This window comes from Budorcas taxicolor, chromosome 21, assembly GCF_023091745.1.
Source record: "Budorcas taxicolor isolate Tak-1 chromosome 21, Takin1.1, whole genome shotgun sequence".
Lineage (NCBI taxonomy): Eukaryota > Metazoa > Chordata > Mammalia > Artiodactyla > Bovidae > Budorcas > Budorcas taxicolor.
This window is the reverse complement of record NC_068930.1, coordinates 43954552-43975428: the sequence shown is the minus strand read 5'-3', so window position 1 is coordinate 43975428 and position 20877 is coordinate 43954552.

Here is a 20877-nt window from a genome sequence, read left to right as displayed (position 1 = left end):
TAAGTTCTAAAGTTTTAAATACTGAAGTTAACTCTCTGTATGACCAGGCTTATGCTATATCTGGGAACAAAGTTACTTGGCTACTTTCTCATTACAGATAACTATATTATTGATTCCTAGCCCTTTGGACAATTCTTCAGATATTGGTAGAAAATGACTTAAGTCACATATATTCTAACTTTAGGTAGTTCTCAAAATTCAGTAAAATTTTGAACTTCACCAAAGAGAAAACAATCAGTTTAAACAGCTACAAATATCAATGGATTATTTATTCAGAATAATGATGTTTAGAAAGCTTGTGATTTTTATGGTTAAGATTCAAATAATTTTGGTATTATCGATATATTCCTGACATTCTTTTAAGCAACGTTCTTTTTTATAATTTTATTTGTTTATTGTTTTTGGCTATGCCGGGTGTTTGCTGCTGCACCTGAACTGCCTCTTGTCACTGTGAGCAGGTGCTCACAGGGCGGGGGTCGTCCCAGCCACCACCGGGTGCCCACAGCAGGTGTGAGTGGGTGGGCTTTTCCTTGTGGCAGGGCCTCCAGAGTGTGTGGGCTCAGTAGTTGTAGTTCCCAGACTTAGTTGCCTTGCAGAAGGTGGAATCTTAGTTCCCGGACCAGGAATAAAACCTGTGTCCCCTACATTGGCAGGCAGATTCTTAACCACTGGACTATCAGGGAAATCCCTTAAAAGAGGTTCTTGTCATTTATGGTGATCTGCCGATTTGAGGGATGCAGCTTTTAATACAAACATGCAGAAAGAGCCTAGTAAATGGGTAGACTCTGAGGAGTAAAATTTTCCTTTCAGCGAATTGAACTAGTGTAGACATTAAAGTCTTGAAAAGAACCATCAGTCCACTTTGCTCTCTCTCTAGAGTTTTAGTTATCAGAGGATTAGTACATCTACTTTCTTTCTGGACTTTACTCAACAGCAGCTCAGAACATGTAGGCTATTTACACAGGGCTTTATATTAATATTTTACTTTTTAATTATTCTCAACCTTTTAATTATAGGTAAATGCTATGAAAATTTTTGAAGCATAAATAACAAAAATAACTTCAGTTTATGGGATTCCTGCAATATGAGGTCATATTATAGTTATCCATATATAAGTATAATTGCCATGCCATATTTATAGGTTTAAATTTTGAAATGTCTCTTAAGACACAGCATTGATAAATTTCATCTACAAATATAGCTGAATTCTCTGTGAGAAGGATTTTGAAATTAAAAAAATTGGATGAAAAATTTGAATCACCATAATTACTGTGAGCCTGCTACATATGGTTTATACTACATACATAGTATGAAACTATGATGTGGGGACTTTTAAAATAATTCTTTTCCTTCACTACCAATTACAACCTCTTGGTGGCTCCACTTCTATTACAGGAATGGTCATCTTTCGCCTCCAGAAAAATAAAGGGTTTCCTTCTTATCCTCATTTTTTATCTGATGGATTTAGTCTTTTAGGGAGACATGAATATTTGCTTTACATTTCAACTGCTTCGCTGTATTGAAACAGGTGGTGAAAATACAGCTGTTTAAAACATACTGTGTGCAAAAAGGAAATATTATTTTTAAGAAGAGTTATCATACTCAGGGTGCCAATCACTCTTAGAAGCAGGGTAAAAATTACTTACACTTCAATATTTATATTTTTATTTATGATAAGAAAAAAGGTTTTTTTTTTTTGGTGGAAAGAAGGTGCAGAAAAGGGCACAGTATTAGCTAAATATTGTACCTTAGAACATCAGTCATTTCCTTCTCAATAGTACTGAAAGGGTCTAATTTATAAGTTTTTCCATCTCCCTGTTATGCTGGTTTGTAAGTTCTGACACTGCTACTGGTATGTTAATGAGAAGCTAGCGTTCCATTAAGAGAAAACCATATGCTCTGCTGCCTACTGTGAAAGAGAAAGCATGTAATGTGGCTGTTGCCTTAGTAACACATTAATTCATTTTGTCAGTGTTGGCACAGATCATTTCATTTATAAGAAAACAAGTATAATAGTTTACCACATCTATAATATTTACAGTGTTTCTGTTACAAAACAGTGACAAAATGAGTTTAAAAAATAGAGTTGGTATAATATCATTAAAATATGGAATTTGTGGTAAAATTTTCCCTGTAAAAATGAAAAAAAAAATAAAGATTGGGGTAAAATTTCCTTTCACAATTCTACTTAAAGCATTTTAACACCAAACTGTTTGCTTTTTAGCATATTTGTATTATACTAATAATGTGCGTCTGCTGCAAAAAAATTTAGTCCATGAAAAACACAAGTGCATTAACAGTTTTTAATGAATGCTAAACAAAATATTTCATACAACAGTTTTGTTAAATTACAACCATTATAAACCTAATCGTATGCTAGTGTGTTACTCATAACAAGGCTAAACATTTATCTAGTTTTATCTGTTCTTCCAGATGTTTATTAGTATTCTAGCACTCCTAAAATATTTAAATTAAGCCACTCCATTTTCTCATGTGAATACATTTTTGGTTTTATTCACAGAAAATCTAGTCACATGTATATCTAAATAAATATAGTACACTGTATATGCTTTATGCACAAGTGATACTTAATGTGAATTGAGATAATCCAAAAGCATGATAAAGGAGAGAAGTGATTAGAGGAAAGACAAGTTCCTGTTTATTAAAGTCTGCACCTGCAGCAGGGTATCAGTTCTATCCATCCTTGGGGTATTCCACACCTGTAAACACACATTCTTAACAACAAACAGTTTGCATCTGTGATGTTCACCTACCTTCTTTAACCAATAAAAAGTAACCTGGGTCCAATATAGCGAGCAACTATCATTTACTAGTTTATGTAATGATCAAGTTTTATCTCATTTCAAAGGAAGCATTTATACATTTACATAACTCATACAAATGGGTGCAAAGCACTGCAGAGCTGGCCATCTACATAATGAATGGCCAATTATACTTTCAACATTAAGAAATACCTTCCTAAAATATCGGTGTTCAGTTGGGGTTCATCCAAAGCTTCATGAACCATACGTGGGTGTTTCTGTTTTTGTTCTCTCAACTATATTCACAGCAATTCTCCAAGCTTGATGGGATTCTTTCTAATTAGAACCCAAGACCCAACGGGACTTTTGAGAGTCTCCCTTACAGACCTGCAATGTGATTACTCTGGGAAACACTTTAGAAAATAAAATTTATGATTAGCTTTGATGAAAATGACTTTAGCTTTAACTTCATAATAATCTCTGCTTTGATATGAGTAAAATACTTTGAATGGCTACATCATGAGAAGAGAAAATATAACCAAACATCAATGTGATTTTATATGATGGGGAATTAAATATCTCTGAAATGTAATCATATCACATTGACTCACCCAATAAAAGTAACTTAATGAAGTATTTTATCTAATTCATATGTTTTTACTTATTAGTTTGTGGTGCTTGAAAAAATAAAGCTGAAAACTTTTCAAGATCCTTCTTTCAACTCGAGCTATTTCTGTCAATAAAACTGGATTGTCAGCAGTTAAATACCACCACATTTATGCTCTAAGTATACTAAATTATGGGTAGCTTTATAATAAGATTCACTGATTAGACTGACTATAAATAATGTGTTAGATATTACTATGATTTTGGTTAAATAAAAAAATTATCTTGTGGTTGATAACACCTCAAGTTTTAAATTCCTTTGATTTTTTAACAGTTTGTTGCTTATCCCCCTCTTTAATTAAGTTGATAATTAATGTAAAGATAGAGATTAAGGTTATGAACTAGAAAATATACAACTGTATTTATATATATATACACATATTTTTATACTATTCCTTATGTAATATTCTTTTGATAAATCACATATTTTATATCTGTATGACCCTAGTGAATTCTCTTATCATTTTTCTCATGATTATTTCCAACATCCACATACAATACTAAGAGCAAGTAAAGCTATTGTTGTATCTGCTTGATCATAACAAAGATAAAAATGCACCAAAAAATTATTATGTTTACACACATTATAACCTGTAATCACGTTAACTATCCTTTCGTCACTGGAACTATCAGTTTTGTTCACTTTGTTTCCACACAGAAATATGAATAATACACAATGACAATTGTTAAGTCAATTTTGCTCAAGGTCAGTTTTATGTATACTTCTGTTAATATATCTGACTCTAAGGAGTTCAATTCGGGTAATATTAAATTATTATGTTGCTTCATAACTGCTTACTCACAATATTATGAAATGATATAATATTTGACCTATAAATAATATGTATTATAATCACTACTTTAAAATATACATGAAATACAATCAATACATATCAAATAAAAGTAGATTTTTTTCAGCTTTTTGGAGTACTTTAAAAACTGTTCAGTTCAGTCGCTCGGTCGTGTCTGACTCTTTGCGACCCCATGGACTGCAGCAGGAGACTAAATAGTAAATATATATAAAAATCCCAACATTAAAATATTTAAAAAATCATGCCAAGTAATAAATGCTTCATTAATATTTGTTCAATAAATGAATGAACATAAAATATTTAAATATACTTGCATTTATATAAACCCTCTTAGTCACATATATGATAAATTTATCATATAACATAATTGGTGGAGCATTTTGATTATAAGAGTGCTGAAGTATTTAAAATTTAGCAGTAACTAATCAGGCTTAGCCTTTGGATTTAATCTTTTACAGAATAACATTTCAGTCTAGTTTCATTCAATGTGACTTTGCTATGTAGTGAAGAAGGGGAAATAATTAATGACCTTTCAAATTCTTAAGAATTTTAAGGTTTGAACAGATAACCTTGCCAGGATTTGGAGAAGGATTAAATAATATCAGCTGCACATTTATTCCTTTACAATATCTTCACTTTTGTTTGACATATAGTTCAACAAACTAGTTGGTCAGTAGTTTCAGATGAACTCAGATTAACAATGTAGTAAAAACTCAATTTGCCCAAGAGACAAATCATTTAAAATAAATGTCAGAATATGTATTATTCCTGATTTAAGTAGATTAGCACATTTATATGATATTTTACACAAAGTGTGGAAAATGTACATATTACAAATCTACTGTAAAATTAAAATGGAATAATAAGAATATAAATTTTAATAGATAACAAAGAATTTTAATCTGAGATATAATTTGTTATTGTCATAACACAAAATATGTAAATATTAAACTTTAAATAGTTGAATATAGGAAAAAATTGGTCTGATGCATTGTGGGAATAGTGACAGAAATATGTCAACATAATGATAATGACAAGATTTGGATTGTGTTGTTTGCTGGGAAAATCAAGACCCCTGTTTTGGCTGGTTTATTATCTAATTATATAAATAATATTTCCTAATAAAGTGAGAATTAAAATTAATATATACACTGTAATATTTTGTAGATATATATAGTATTGTTCCATTAATTAATACACTAATAATTACTGGCTATTAACTTATAGCTATTGCAGTGATTAGGCTATTTTAAAGAATCTAGTCCTGAGATATTGTTTTATATGGTATAGGAGTATTATAGCACGTGTGACCCACACTTTTTTGATATAACATATAGAAAGGCTTTCCAAAGGCTTTATTTAGAATTATTGGCATACTAGATAGTTATCTCATATATTTATTTAAGTTGACTTTAAAAGAACATGTTGTAGATAGAAATTTTTCCAAGTTGATGTAAAGACAGTTTAAACATTGACATTTTTTTGAGTTTGTCTCCTATTTAACTCTTGGTCAAATTGATAAAGCCACCCAGCTTCATAGCAGTGTAATATGGAAGCATAATCATCTCTGAAGACTGGATTTTTGACTCTTGGAATCTTAAGTTCTAGCCAGTCCAGCAAAATTTTTTCTTTTGCTTGATTGTTTTGTTTTTTCCTCTTTTATATAGATAAAACAATCATAGGCCTAAAGAAGATTCTTATAGGAAAAATTGTAGCAAAGAAAAATATACAATATCAAATTTGAACAATTCTCTAGAAAATAAAATTTAGGGATTTATATATAAAACCACTTATCAAAACTATGTGCCAATAAAGTATACCTTATTTTGATAAAATTAAAAAATATTTTCATAAACAAAGAGTGTATACTGAAACACTCATGTCAGAACTGGAATTTTCATCTTTATTAGACAAATGCTACTTCAGAACTTTTACCATGATAAATTTTTCTCTTATATTCAGTTCAGTCACTCAGTCATGTCTGACTCTTTGTGGCCCCATGAACTGCAGCACACCAGGCCTCCTTGTCCATCACCAACTCCCGGAGCTTACTCTAACTCATGTCCATTGAGTCAGTGATACCATCCAACCATCTCATCCTCTGTTGTCCCCTTCTCCTCCTGCCCCCAATCTTTCCCAGTATCAGGGTCTTTTCAAATGAGTCCGTTTTTCGCACGAGGTGGCCAGTGTACTGGAGTTTCAGCTTCAGCATCAGTCCTTCCAATGAATATTTAGGACTCTTATGTTAATAAAGGGCAATATAAATTTTTTTTTATAAATCCCAGTCTAAGTCCTCTGAAGGCTACTTTATTGGTCATACTTACAAACCTTTGGTTATAACATTCATGCTGATTTTTTTCTTTTTTGCAAATATGATGCCACCCAAAGCAATATGTAGTTATTTTAGATTTGGTGTATGAAGAATGCTAGACCCATGGCCTCACTAAAGAGTTAATCATAAAGACTTGATAGGTGGGTTCTCTGATTTGTGAAAGATTAATAGTCATAAAGCAAATAACTTCTTATTCATTTCCTTTTTGCTTGAAAAACAGATTTCCAGTTCTTTTGCTCAGTTCACTCATGCTCCAAGAGGGTGGGAATTTCGTCTTCATCTCTGTATTCTTCATAGCACTAAGTCACTGCTCACTAAACGTTTGACAACATGAACTGAAACCCTGTGACAGGTGAGTTTGTCTTTACTTAAAAGAGATGATGTTGCACCTTGTAGTAAAATATTTACTATATTTAGAGAAATAATTAACTTCATAAGCTCAGTTCAATTCAGTCGCTCAGTCGTGTCCGACTCTTTGCGACCCCATGAATTGCAGCACGCCAGGCCTCCCTGTCCATCACCAACTCCCGGAGTTCACTCAGACTCACGTCCATTGAGTCAGTGATGCCATCCAGCCATCTCATCCTCGGTCGTCCCCTTCTTCTTCTGCCACCAATCCCTCCCAGCATCAGGGTCTTTTCCAATGAATCAACTCTTCACATGAAGTGGCCAAAGTATTGGAGTTTCAGCTTCAGCATCAGTCCTTCCAATGAACACACAGGACTGATCTTTAGGATGGACTGGTTGGATCTCCTTGCAGTCCAAGGGACTCTCAAGAGTCTTCTCCAACACCACAGTTCAAAAGCATCAATCTTGGGCACTCAGCTTTCTTCACAGTCCAACTCTCACATTCATACATGACCACTGAAAAAACCATAGCCTTGACTAGACGGACCTTTGTTGGCAAAATAATGTCTCTGCTTTTGAATATGCTATCTAGGTTGGTCATAACTTTCCTTCCAAGGAGTAAGCATCTTTTAATTTCATGGCTGCATTCATCATCTGCAGTGATTTTGGAGCCCCCCAAAATAAAGTCTGACAGTTTCCCCTGTTTCCCCATCTATTTCCCATGAAGTGATGGGACCAGATGCCATGATCTTCGTTTTCTGAATGTTGAGCTTTAAGCCAACTTTTCCACTCTCCTCTTTCACTTTCATCAAGAGGCTTTTTAGTTCCTCTCCACTTTCTGCCATAAGGGTGGTGTCATCTGCATATCTGAGGTTATTGATATTTCTCCCGGCAATCTTGATTCCAGCTTGTGCTTCTTCCAGTCCAGCGTTTCTCATGATGTATTCTGCATATAAGTTAAATAAGCAGGGTGATAATATACAGCCTTGATGTACTCCTATTTCCTATTTGGAACCAGTCTGTTGTTCCATGTCCAGTTTGAACTGTTGCTTCCTGACCTGCATATAGCTTTCTCAAGAGGCAGGTCAGGTGGTCTGGTATTTCCATCTCTTTCAGAATTTTCCACAGTTTATTGTGATCCACACAGTCAAAAGCTTTGGCATAGTCAATAAAGTAGAAATTGATCTTTTTCTGGAACTCTCTTGCTTTTTCCATGATCCAGCAGATGTTGGCAATTTGATCTCTGGTTCCTCTGCCTTTTCTAAAACCAGCTTGAACATCTGGAAATTCATGGTTCATGTATTGCTGAAGCCTGGCTTGGAGAATTTTGAAGTCTAGCTACTTCATAACCTAGACCTAGACAAAATGTAATTCCCCTTCTTGGTTGTCATGTCCTAAATATAGGAGTAATTTTGGCCATAACTGTTTTAGTGAATTGTCAGCCTCTGTAAAATTGTAAATAATATCCAGTTGATTGTATATGAAAACTTTCAAGAAATACAGACGTCATAATACCTCATGCTCAAGTAGGTAAGCAATCAATGCTCATACCAAATATTTTTCATGAAATTAACTTTGCCATTCAATAATTCTTATATATATATATTTGTTATCAATGTTGCTTACTATACTTATAACCTATCCAATTACATAGGGAAGTTTCCACTCAATTTAACATCTAGTTTTTGAGTTTCATATGTAATTCCAGAAAGATTGCATTATTTATTCATGATTAGAATTTAAATACTACTGGAAACACAAAACTTTTGCCAGTTTAGATTGTTTCTAGATACATCGAATTAAAAATTTATAATTGTAAACTGGTAGCATTAAGTACAATATGGTTGGTGTTTTAAGAAGTAAATAAATCTACACTGAAAATTTTAAAACAGACTTATTTCCCTCTCAGTCTGCTTAATGCTTAAGGCCAGAATACTAGGTGGGTTGCTGTTCCCTTCTCAAACTGATCTTTCCAAGCCAGAACTCGAACCAGGGTCTCCTGTGTTGCAGGCAGATTCTTTAAGAACTGAGCTATCAGAGAAGCCCCTTCCAGTTATTAAGACTACAATAAATTTTCACTGAATATAGCACTATATAGTTACAAGTCAGTCATGACTTCCTAGCACAGTAATTCATTGAGATTATATATTTTCTAAAGGTATTTATATGTTTGCCCTTAAAGTACAGTATTACTATAAAAATTTTTAGAATTTTAGGCTTTATCAGGATGCTAATGGGGCAAATACTTACCATCTTGGTTTCATAAGTCAAAGGTATTTTAGGGAGTCCTATCTTACAAATAATTACAAGCTAAAATTTGGAAAGCAGATTTCTGGAATTTCAATATCTTTTTCTACATGTATAGTATTATAATAACTAAAAAGGAAGAGGTAGAAGCTGATAGAGGAGGAAGGAAAAGGGAGAATGAGAAAAAAGAGTAGATGTGGGAAAACAGTCTTAAAGGAAATTTTTCTAAATTACTAAATAAAAGTTGGAATAGAAAAAAGAAAATTTAAAAAGATGTGTGTGTGTGTGAGAAAGAGATTAACTAAAGGTAAGTTAGGTTATGAGTTTAAAGTCAGAGAGAAGGATGAGAGGCAAGAAGAACACCCTAGGGGTTTTATTCCCTTTAAAGGAGGAAGGAGATGGAGAGAAATGCATGAGGCAGATTAGGGCCAACAGGTGGCACCAATGGATTGAGACAGTTGTGTGTTTTGGCAAGTGTAGCTGATCAGGTTGGAATTGGAAAGAAGAGCAAAAGACTGACACTATTGCAGGAACACATATTTGTCCTGAAGACCGATTAAACACAAAATGGTTTCTTCAGTTGAAAGAAAAGCAGGCAATTTAATTTATTTAACAAATAATCATTGAACCACCAACTAGATGACAACTATTGCTACAGGCTTTGGAATTTACTGGTAAGCAGATAGACACGGCCTCATGGGAGTTTATAGTCTGATGAGCCCAATAACCAGTACTTATCAACACATCACCAAATAAGCATTTAAGAATAATGAGTGGTAAGTTGTTTGGAGGAAGTGACTTAGGAGTGTGTTTATAATATAAATACTATACTTGTCCTGGTGGTGGTGTTACTTCTCAATGGAAAGAACGTTTGAGCTGAACTGGAAGCAGAAGAGGTATGAACAAAATTAGGCAGAAGACGGTAGAAGAAAAAATTTCAGGAGAACCCTAAAACAGGAAAGAAATTAATGTATTTGGGGTACTAGACAGAGGCCAGTGTGATCCAGAATTTGCTGAGAGGAGTGGTTAAACATGAGATTGGAGAAGTGGACAAGGAGGATCATGCAATTTATGCAATTTTAGGGTTTTATGTATCATGGAAAAATGGTTGAAAGTTCCAAACTAATACATTGTTTTTATCATATTTGTGATTTCAAAAAATCACCATGTGATCTGGAGAAAGAATCTGGAGCCTGCATTTGGTGAGAGGTACAAGGGGTGGTAATGGGGGAACAGAGTGTAATTAGGAAAAGTACTTTGGAGGCTCTTGGAGTAACTGAGAAGAAAGATGATGGTGTCTTTAAGTAGGGTGATAATGGTAAAGGTGGAGAAGAAAGGCAAAATTCAAGATATGCTTAACAAGTAAAATTTAAAAGAATGGCATTACACTGGGTACGGGAAGTGAGGAGAAAAAGGAATGTCAAAAGCTACTTTGGGGATGAAGGACCTTTTCAGATACCATAACTAACAATTATTTTCTCACATTATCTTACACTCTGGTATGGAATTCATACATGATTGTAAATTTTAAAAATGTGATTATTTGCAAGAGATCCCTGAATAGAAAATCACACAGTGCTGGTAGCTCTGCAGTCATGTCCTTCTCTGAACTCTGAGCAACTAGGTGTTTTATTGCTCCTAAGGCTCCTTTCCTAAAGGTGAGAATTACAAGCATCCCTGTTTTCTGCTTTGTCCTCTTACATTCCGTTGTTCAGGATGCCCCTAAACTCCATCATAGATCATTGACTTTTATTCTTTACAAGTGGTCCCCATTTGGTTATGGTAAGACTCTACATAAGTTCAGGGTTGTATCAGCTTCAAGAAAAAAAAATGGCTCTTGGCTACTTATTATCCAAGTTTACTATCAAGATAATATAATTTAAAGCATTTAAGTTGACAAAAGTATAAACAGAATTCACATTATTGAATTTTCTTATTCTCATTTGTTATGAACATTAAGCATGCCGTATAAAATTATACAGTTTTTAAATTTAAAGGATAAGGGATTAGCAGGTATTGAAATGTGGCCATCTAAATAAAGCCACTTAATAATGGTAAATGTGTTTTCTTTTGAGTCCACAGCACACATTTAAGCTTTTTATCTAATAATTATTGTTCACTCACTAAGTCAAGTCTGACTCTTTGTGACCCTATGGACTGCAGCAAGCCAGTATTCCCTGTCCTTCACTATTTCCTGGAGGTTGTTCCAACTCATGTCCATCGAGTCAGTGATGCCAACCAACCATCTTATCTTCTCGTGTCCCCTTCTCCCCCACCCTCAACTTTTCTAGCATCAGGATCTTTTCCAATGAGTCGGTTCTTCGCATCAGGTGGCCAAAGTATTGGCGTTTCGGCTTCAGTCCTTCCAATGAATATTCAGGGATGATTTCCTTTAGGATTGACTGATTTGATCTCCTTGCTGTCCAAGGGATTCTCAAGAGTCTCTATAATTTTTAAGCTTCAGCTAAAGGGCAAGGAAATTAATCCCGTGTAAATCTTACTAAAACCCTATGAAGTAGGTTATTCTTAGTCCCATATTTCAGAATAAGAAACTGAATTTTTTTTTTAAATCAAGTAATTTTCCCAGACATAGGACTGTCTTATTTCAAGGTTTTATGTCAGGTCATATTTTTAAGGAATTTCATGTTTATATCTTTATTGAAAAGCTTTGTATAATGAATCTAAGAAAGAAAACACTTTTCAGCATTCTTTTTGTGTTTTGAAATCATGTTGCGTATTCTTGGTCCAAAACAAAGTTTTAGAAATAAATTTTAAGAAGTACCCATCACTTGCTATTTGAAAAGCTTTTGCTGACATGTGACTTTCAAATACAGGTATAAGTAAAGCCAATGGAAGTCACGTGTTGACCCACTGGGCATACAGCGATGCACTCACTTTTGTCTCTGAGCAGGTCATTTAACTGCTTTAATCGTGAATTGTTTCATTTCCAAATATGAATAGTAAAATTTTCTTTTAGGATATTCAGGATGACCAACGAATATAAAAGACAATTGGTTAAAAATGAAAAATAATTTATGAAAGAATGGTTCTAACTAATTTGCTATATTAATTATCTTTTAGGTATCACATTGGGAAAGGCACTATGACCCTAAAAGTTCTCAAGAAAAGGTTGAAAGAGTATCTTTTCATAATATCTAGAGTTCTCTTACTATGCACATCAAAGCAGAATATAATGATGGTAGAATTAGATTTTTCCTGTCTTTCCAGTAATTATCTTACACAGGGAACAATATAGTCACAAGTTTTCTGCCTCAATTTCAAAACATCACATGATCATAGCTTACTGAAAAAGAGATATGTTAATCTGATCAGATAAAATATAAAACTACTTTTTTTCATAACAGTTATAGCTTGGATATATTAAATTACTGTAGGAAAAAAACGAAGTAAAGTAAATAGGGAAAAAGGCAGTTGCATTTTTGGAGACTGTCACAAGAGGGCATTTATGGATTAACTCAGTAAATTTTTCTATATTTGAAAACACTGAGATGCATTTCTAAATCCCCAAAGCAAACTAAGAATAATTAATTAATAAAGCAAAATAAAGGCTCTAAAATTTTTATTTTATATTAATTCCGCTCTAGGAAATTGGCTGTTCTTTTTCAGGTGTCTGTCAAATGAAATGCAATATATACTTTCAAAGTGTTAGATGCTAGTTATTCATTTCTCCAAAGTATTGAGATCCTAAAAACATTGTATTAGCTAAAAGGAAAAAAATCCATGCGTGTTTTGTTTCTAGCATTTGTTTGTATACTATTACAAAACAAATATGTAAAATAAATCCTACTACTGCAACTGATAAAAGATAATTATGTTTTTAAAACATGATTTTATCTTTTGTGCTGAAAAACAAGCTAATTAATATTCCCAAGTATTTTGAAAACAGGTGCCGTTTAGACAGTACAAGCACAAATGCCTTAATAAAATAATGAAAAGCTTGCTTTCATTAGGAAATACGTAAACTGAATTGCTGGAAAGAGAGTGTTTGGGGCCCCAGTTAAGGAAAAAAAATCTGAAACAAATGTTAGAATAGTTTTGCTCATGATATTTTAACCTCTTTAAAAGCAAGTTCTTTGACATCATCTTTGTTATCCCAGCCCAGCATTGTGCTGAGCATACAGTAGGTACTCAATGAATAGAGCTAAATGCCTAAATAAAAGAATGTCTTTAATTGAGGATAAATTTAGAAGTGGCAGGGCTAGGGAGAATTTTCAGTGATTATTAATTAAATTAATGACTTTCTTGTTGCATTAATTGATGTCAAACCTTCAAATACAAAGGGAAAACTTCATCCAGTCACCTGGGGTTTCCAAATAACTGCAGAGTTGGTGCCATATAAACAAAACATCAGGAGAGCTAATGTGATGATTGGTGTATATTCAATTGGGAAGAACAAAGAAGTTGCAAATACAGGAGCAACAATGTATATAATAAGCTCTGGGAATCCTAGAGCTATAAATATCTTCATGATCATCTAACATATCCCAATATTACCCAGTTTGTATCCTGAAGAGTCACTGTAATTTTTACCCATTGATCAAATATTTTGTAATGTTTTCTTTTTATTCATCGAAGACCTGTAATGGGCTATAAGAATGTTTAATAAGCATTATATAATCCTTGTTATCATATGATTTTATACAGTTTCAATCAAAAGTAAAGAAATGTGACATTTTAGATAACCTGCAGTCATATTACAGATAAACATACAATTTCCTTTAGGCATTTTGACATAATTAAAACAAATTTCAGATTTGTTTTCCTACTTATGCCAAAGCACGAGATTTCAAAAGCCATTTTTATTATACCATACTCAGGGAGACTAGTGAGGTACAGAGAAACAGTCTCACTGTTTATTTGAGTTAATAGTCCTGGATTTAGAGCTCAACTCCAGTAGTTATCAGAAAAAGTATTTACCTTGAGTCTACTTTTTATCTGTAAGATTGGACAATATTGCCTACTTTTTCACCTATAAGATTAGATAATATTGCCTACAATACTGGATAATATTGCCTAAGGTATATAGTTGTAAATTTTAGTACTGCAGGTAGTAAGTTTTAATGTATACAAATTGCCTAATAAATAGAAGGTAGTCAGTAAATGCCAGCCTTCATGGTCAAAGATTTTAGAACCCCTGTTGAAAAATTTGAGATGGCAGATATAGAAAGGACTACAAAATATCCTTTGTATTTCTCCAACATCTTTAGACCATAAGAATAGTTCTGAGCAATTGGCTGTGATGGGAATTGTATTTATCACTTTCTGGCTGAGATAATTCGAAGCTATGTGCCCCCTCCATTAACGTCCTCCCTTACCATGGTGCCCTGTGAAGTCTTGTCCTGCAATTCCGGTGGTGTCTCAACATAAAAAGACCTCCGCCAGCTGGGTTGCTGAGTGACTAAATGTAGCAGAATCTTTGCAGACCAATGTTGGACATTGAGAAAGAGTTTACATTTGTGTGTTGACCACTGATATTTAGGGTTAAATTATCAATTGCAGTGTAATTAATAATCTGATTTAATCCAAACACTTCATTTTATTAACAAGGATATTAAAGTCCAATGAAGTCAGTTTGTTTAACAGCCAAGAAGATTAGACTGCAAGTGAATACATAGCTGTCATGTGTCCTTTCTTAAGTTATATCTTATGAATCACAAAACACCTTAATAAGTTCCTCTGTATACTTGATATAAATTCCTCCACTGAAACTGACATCTCAAGATTTTTTAATCTTTTGTTTGTTTGTTTCCACCCATATTCAATATAAAGTCCTTCTGATCAAGTCAAATAGTCCTCTGGGGAAAAAACTTTCTGTTTGTTTTGGTCTTCATCTCTTTCCAAATATCATCATTATTTTGTGTTTTATGCTATGGTCCAGATTTCAAATCCTATTCATTAAGACATATTTGGAACCAGAAGTTCTTCACCCAGATGTTTTTCTCTGACTAATCATTGACTGACTTTGAAAAAAATTAAATATGACTTTAAAATACTTTTAAGTTCTAAATGAAATATTTCATCTATATACTATATTTATATTTTAAATATATAATTTATTGATTTTTCAGTTTGTATCTAATTTACATTTTTATGGTTATATTATCATAACTGATGACAGTTAGGGCTTAAATAGAATTTGCATTTGTGCACATTTAGGTGGCACAAAAATACAAATAATAGCACCAGTATGTTAGAAGAGGGTTCTGTTATACGAGGTACATACCTCAAATATAAGAAAAACTGTACAAAAGTTTGTTTCATACAGTAATGTAGGTGAAAGCCAGATTCCTTCGTCTATGGAGAGCCTATAGTAAGAAAACAGTAGTTATGATAATATAATACATCCATTAGAGAGATGTGATGGGAAAAGGAATAAGAAAAGTATAATAAATGGTAGAGAAATCAGCTGAGCTAAGCAGGATGGGCCAAGGCAGAGAAGGGAGGCCAATACAGTTAGAAAGTCATGGAAAGAGAGTCCAGGAAGAGCAGATAATGGTGGAACAAGATCGGTCCTGACACCTGCCGTATGGAAACAGCCTGATGCCGCATGGTATCTTGCCACCTGGCTCTGATCAGGAAGCAGTCCTGTGCAAAAACCTGAGGCGTCACCATCATTGTCCTTCTCTGCTTTCTGCCAGAGATTCTCTTCTTGGTAGGGATCCTCAAGCTTGCCTGGTGAGAAGTCACCAAGGATAACTGTTAAAATAAAAATTCTCCAATCCCATGCCAAATATCCTGAATCAAAATCTTCAGGAGACGAGTCTTCGAAACTGTGTTATTAATAGGTTTCTAATGTGTTGTGATCATCTGGTACTTTTTGTCGCATAGTGAAGAGTACTTCTCAAAACAGTAGTTCACAGAGCAGCAGTTGCCCAGTCATGCCCGATTCTTTGTGACTAAGAGTGATGATGTAGATAGAAGTAACTTTGAGTCTGCTCTAATTTGTTTAAAAAGTAATTATTTGGAAAATGTGGTGGTTTATTATTAGCAACAAATTACTTGAGGTCCATCACAATTCATCAAGGCATGCCATGTTACTGAGCTATTTCAAGACTGAGAACAACAAATTAACATGTGTGGAAACTGATCAGATTTTAGACTCCAGATTAGAGTCTTTCAGCCTGAGAAACATAAAATTATTTTGTCCAGGAAAGTGCATACAGAGGGATTAGGTCTTGGTGTCAATGGATTTAGAATGAGACTGAAAGCTTCCTTCACTACCCTAATTGCCATGGCCAGTTTCCTTTAAAACTAGGCTCCTCCTTTCTTGAGATTTAAGAGTTATGCAGGGAGAAGAGCTGTTCATTTTTCTTTATCTAGCACAGACCTGGGATGAACTGGTACAAAGCAGTGGCTGGGTCATGTATCAGCGTTGTCAGGATTATTGTATCAGAGACCCTCGTTTTACATCGGAAGAAATAGACCACGAGAGTTTGTCCCTGCCCATCTTTTTCTGTGTGCCATTCTCTCTTAGTTATGAGTCAGTTCAGAGAAAATGTAGATGAAGATGAGTAGGATGGTCTCTTTTTTCTTTTGACACATCTTCTGGGATCCTAACTCATTATCCAGGGCCTTGGAAAGATGAACTCATGACTTCTTTATTAGAAGATGGGAAGAATACTTGTCACTGAGAAAAAGAAAACTCCTAAATTGAATGGAAAAATAAGAAAAGGGGGGACGGGATAAAGATGGCGGAGGAATAGGACGGGAAGACCACTTTCTCCCCCACAAATTCCTCAAAAGAACATTTCAACGCCGAGCAAACTCCACAAAACAACTTCTGTAGGCTGGCAGAGGTTATCAGGCATCCAGAAAAGCAGACCATTGTCTTCAAAAACAGGTAGGAAAAAATATAAAAGACGAAAAAGGAGACAAAGGAGGTGGGGAGGGAGCTCCGTCCCGGGAAGGGAAGCCCGTTCCGGGAAGGGAATTTTAAGAAGAGAGGTTTCCAAACACCAGGAAACACTCTCCCTGCCGAGTCGGTGGCGAATCTTGGAAACACAGAGGGCAACATAACAGGAAGGAAAAATAAAGAAACAATTAAGACCAAGAGATTACAAGCCCAACAGTAACTCCCCCAGCGGAAAAGCGGCACAGACGCCTGCATCCGCCATTGGGAAGTGGGGGCAGGGCAGGGACGCGCGGGAGGCGCGGGCTGCAGTGCTTTGTAAGAATCGGGCAGGAACGCCCCACGCACAACCAGAACGATCTCACTTGCGCTAGCAAACCAGACTGTGGGATAGCTACCGCCGGAAAAGCTCGATCATAAGACACCGCCAGGACCGAGCACAGAACAAAGGACGGAACGGAAAAAGCCGGCTGCAGACCATCCCCCGCCGGGGACAGGCAGCCAGAGCCGTAAGGACTGGAAAGGGGCAATTGCAGACCCGGAGAGACTTTACTTACCTAACTGCAAGCAGGCCTCTTTGCTAAGACTTCTGGGGGTGCTGGACACTCACAATCTGCCTCACGGGGGACGCCAGCGGTCCACCCAGAAAGCTGAGCAGCAGCGGCAGAAAAGGTGACACGCCGCGGCGATCGCGCTCGCCAAACTCCTGAGCTACTCGGACCTGGGAAGGGCACAAAACGCAGTCCCAGCCGAATCTGTGCCTCTGAGGGCGGCCTGAGCGGCTTGGACCGGGGAAGTGCACGCAGCCTAGGGCTGGCCCCAGACGGTTCCCGGCTGAGCATCGTAGAGCCGGAGCGGTTTATACGCCACAAGAAGGGACAAGTCAGGCGGGGCTGAGACACTGTGCACACGACAGTGCTATTTGTTTGCAGCATCCCCCCTCCCCACAGCGCGACTGAACTAGTGAGCCTAAAAAACCGGCAAACAGAAGAAGTTAAACAGAGGGAACCACCTTGGAAGTGATCCCACACGGCCCAAAACATCAGAGAACGGCCAGATATATTTTTAATAATTTTAAAATCATTCCTTTTTTTTTTTTCTTTTTTTCTTCTTTTTTTTCTAACTATTTTTTTAATTGTTAAGTCTTCTATTTATCCTCTAATTTTTATTTCTATAACCTACTATTACTATTTAAAAAAAAAAACTTTTTTTTTTTTTTTTTTTAAGGCAAACAACATATATAGCCTTTGGATGGTTGTTGGTGGTTTTTTGTGTTTTTTTTTGGTTTGTTTTGTTTTTTTGTTTGTTTGTTTTTTAAATAATTCCTGTGTGTTTTTTTTCTTTCTTCCTTTTTCCTTCTGCTTCTTTTCTTTAATATTGTATTTTCTAAAATCCAACCTCTACTCTAGATTTTTAATCTTTGCTCTTAGGTTTCTGTTGTCAATTTTGTACATTTAAAAACCCAAACTTCACTACCCATGTTTACCTGAGAGCGAGATTACTGGCTCGACCACTCTCTCCTCCTTTGGACTCTCCTTTTTCTCCACCAGGTGGCCTCTGTCTCTTTTCTCCCCCATCTCTTCTCTATCCAACTCTGTGAATCTCAGTGTGTTCCAGACGGTGGAGAACACCTAAGGAACTGGTTACTGGCAGGATTTGTCTCTCTCCTTCTCATTCCTCTCTCTTATCCTCCTGGTCACCTCTGTCTACTTCCTCCCTCTCCTCTTCCCCGTATTACTCCGTAAATACCTCTGAGCGGTCCAGACTATAGAGCACACATAAGGAAGTGACTACTGGCTAGCTTGCTCTCTCCTCTTTTGATCTCACCACATCTAATTCCAGTTACCTCTAACTACCCCCTCCATCTTCTCTTCTCCTTGTAACTCAGTGAACCTCTCTGAGTGTCCCTCAATGTGGAGAAACTTTTCATCTTTAACCTAGATGTTTTATCATCGGTGCTGTATAGATGGAGAAGTCTAGAGGCTACTGTAAAAATAAAACTGAAAACCAGAAGCAGGAGGCTTAAATCCAAAGCCTGAAAACATTAGAGAACTCTTGAATTCAGGGAACATTAAGCAATAGGAGCTCATCAAATGCCTTCATACCTACACTGAAACCAAGCTCCACCCAAGGGCCAACAAGTTCCAAAACAAGACATACCACTCAAATTCTCCAGCAACACAGGAACACTCCCCAGAGCTTCAATATACAGGCAGCTCAAAATTATTCCAAAACCCTTGATGTCTCATAACCCATTACTGGTCACTCCACTGCACTCCAGAGAGAAGAAACCCAGCTCCACCCACCAGAACTCCAACACAAGCCTCCCTAACCAGGAAACCTTGACAAGCCACTGATAGAACCCCACCCACAGTGAGGAAGCTCCATAATAAAGAAAACTCCACAAACTACCAGAATATAAAAAGGCCACCCCAAACCCAGCAATATAACCAAGATGAAGAGACAGAGGAATACTCAGCAGGTAAAGGAACAGGAGAGTTGCCCACCAAACCAAACAAAAGAGGAAGAAGTAGGGAATCTACCTGAGAAGGAATTCCGAATATTGATAGTGAAAATGATCCAAAATCTTGAAATCAAAATAGAATCACAGATAAATAGTCTAGAGACAAGGATTGAGAAGATGCAAGAAAGGTTTAACAAGGACCTAGAAGAAATAAAAAAGAGTCAAAATATAATGAATAACGCAATAAATGAGATCAGAAACACTCTGGAGGCAACAAATAGTAGAATAACGGAGGCAGAAGATAGGATTAGTGAAATAGAAGATAGAATGGTAGAAATAAATGAATCAGAGAGGAAACAAGAAAAACGAATTAAAAGAAATGAGGACAATCTCAGAGACCTCCAGGACAATATGAAACGCTCCAACATTCGAATTATAGGAGTCCCAGAAGAAGAAGACAGAAAGAAAGATCATGAGAAAATCCTTGAGGAGATAATAGTTGAAAACTTCCCTAAAATGGGGAAGGAAATAATCACCCAAGTCCAAGAAACACAGAGAGTTCCAAATAGGATAAACCCAAGGCGAAACACCCCAAGACACATATTAATCAAATTAACAAAGATCAAACACAAAGAACAAATATTAAAAGCAGCAAGGGAAAAACAACAAATAACACACAAGGGGATTCCCATAAGGATAACAGCTGATCTTTCAATAGAAACTCTTCAGGCCAGGAGGGAATGGCAAGACATACTTAAAGAGATGAAAGACAATAACCTACATTCCAGATTACTGTACCCAGCAAGGATCTCATTCAGATACGAAGGAGAAATCAAAAGCTTTACAGAGAAGCAAAAGCTGAGAGAATTCAGCACCACCAAACCAGCTCTCCAACAAATTCTAAAGGATATTCTCTAGACAGGAAACAGGAAAAAGGTGTATAAACCCGAACCCAAAACAATAAAGTAAATGATAACGGGATCATACTTATCAATAATTACCTTAAGCGTAAATGGGTTGAACGCCCCAACCAAAAGGCAAAGACTGGCCGAATGGATACAAAAACAAGACCCCTCTATATGCTGCTTACAAGAGACCCACTTCAAAACAAGGGACACATACAGACTGAAAGTGAAGGGCTGGAAAAAGATATACCACGCAAATAGAGACCAAAAGAAAGCAGGAGTGGCAATACTCATATCCGATAAAATAGACTTTAAAACAAAGGCTGTGAAAAGAGACAAAGAAGGCCACTACATAATGATCAAAGGATCAATCCAAGAAGAAGATATAACAATTATAAATATATATGCACCCAACATAGGAGCACCGCAATATGTAAGACAAATGCTCACAAGTATGAAAGGGGAAATCAA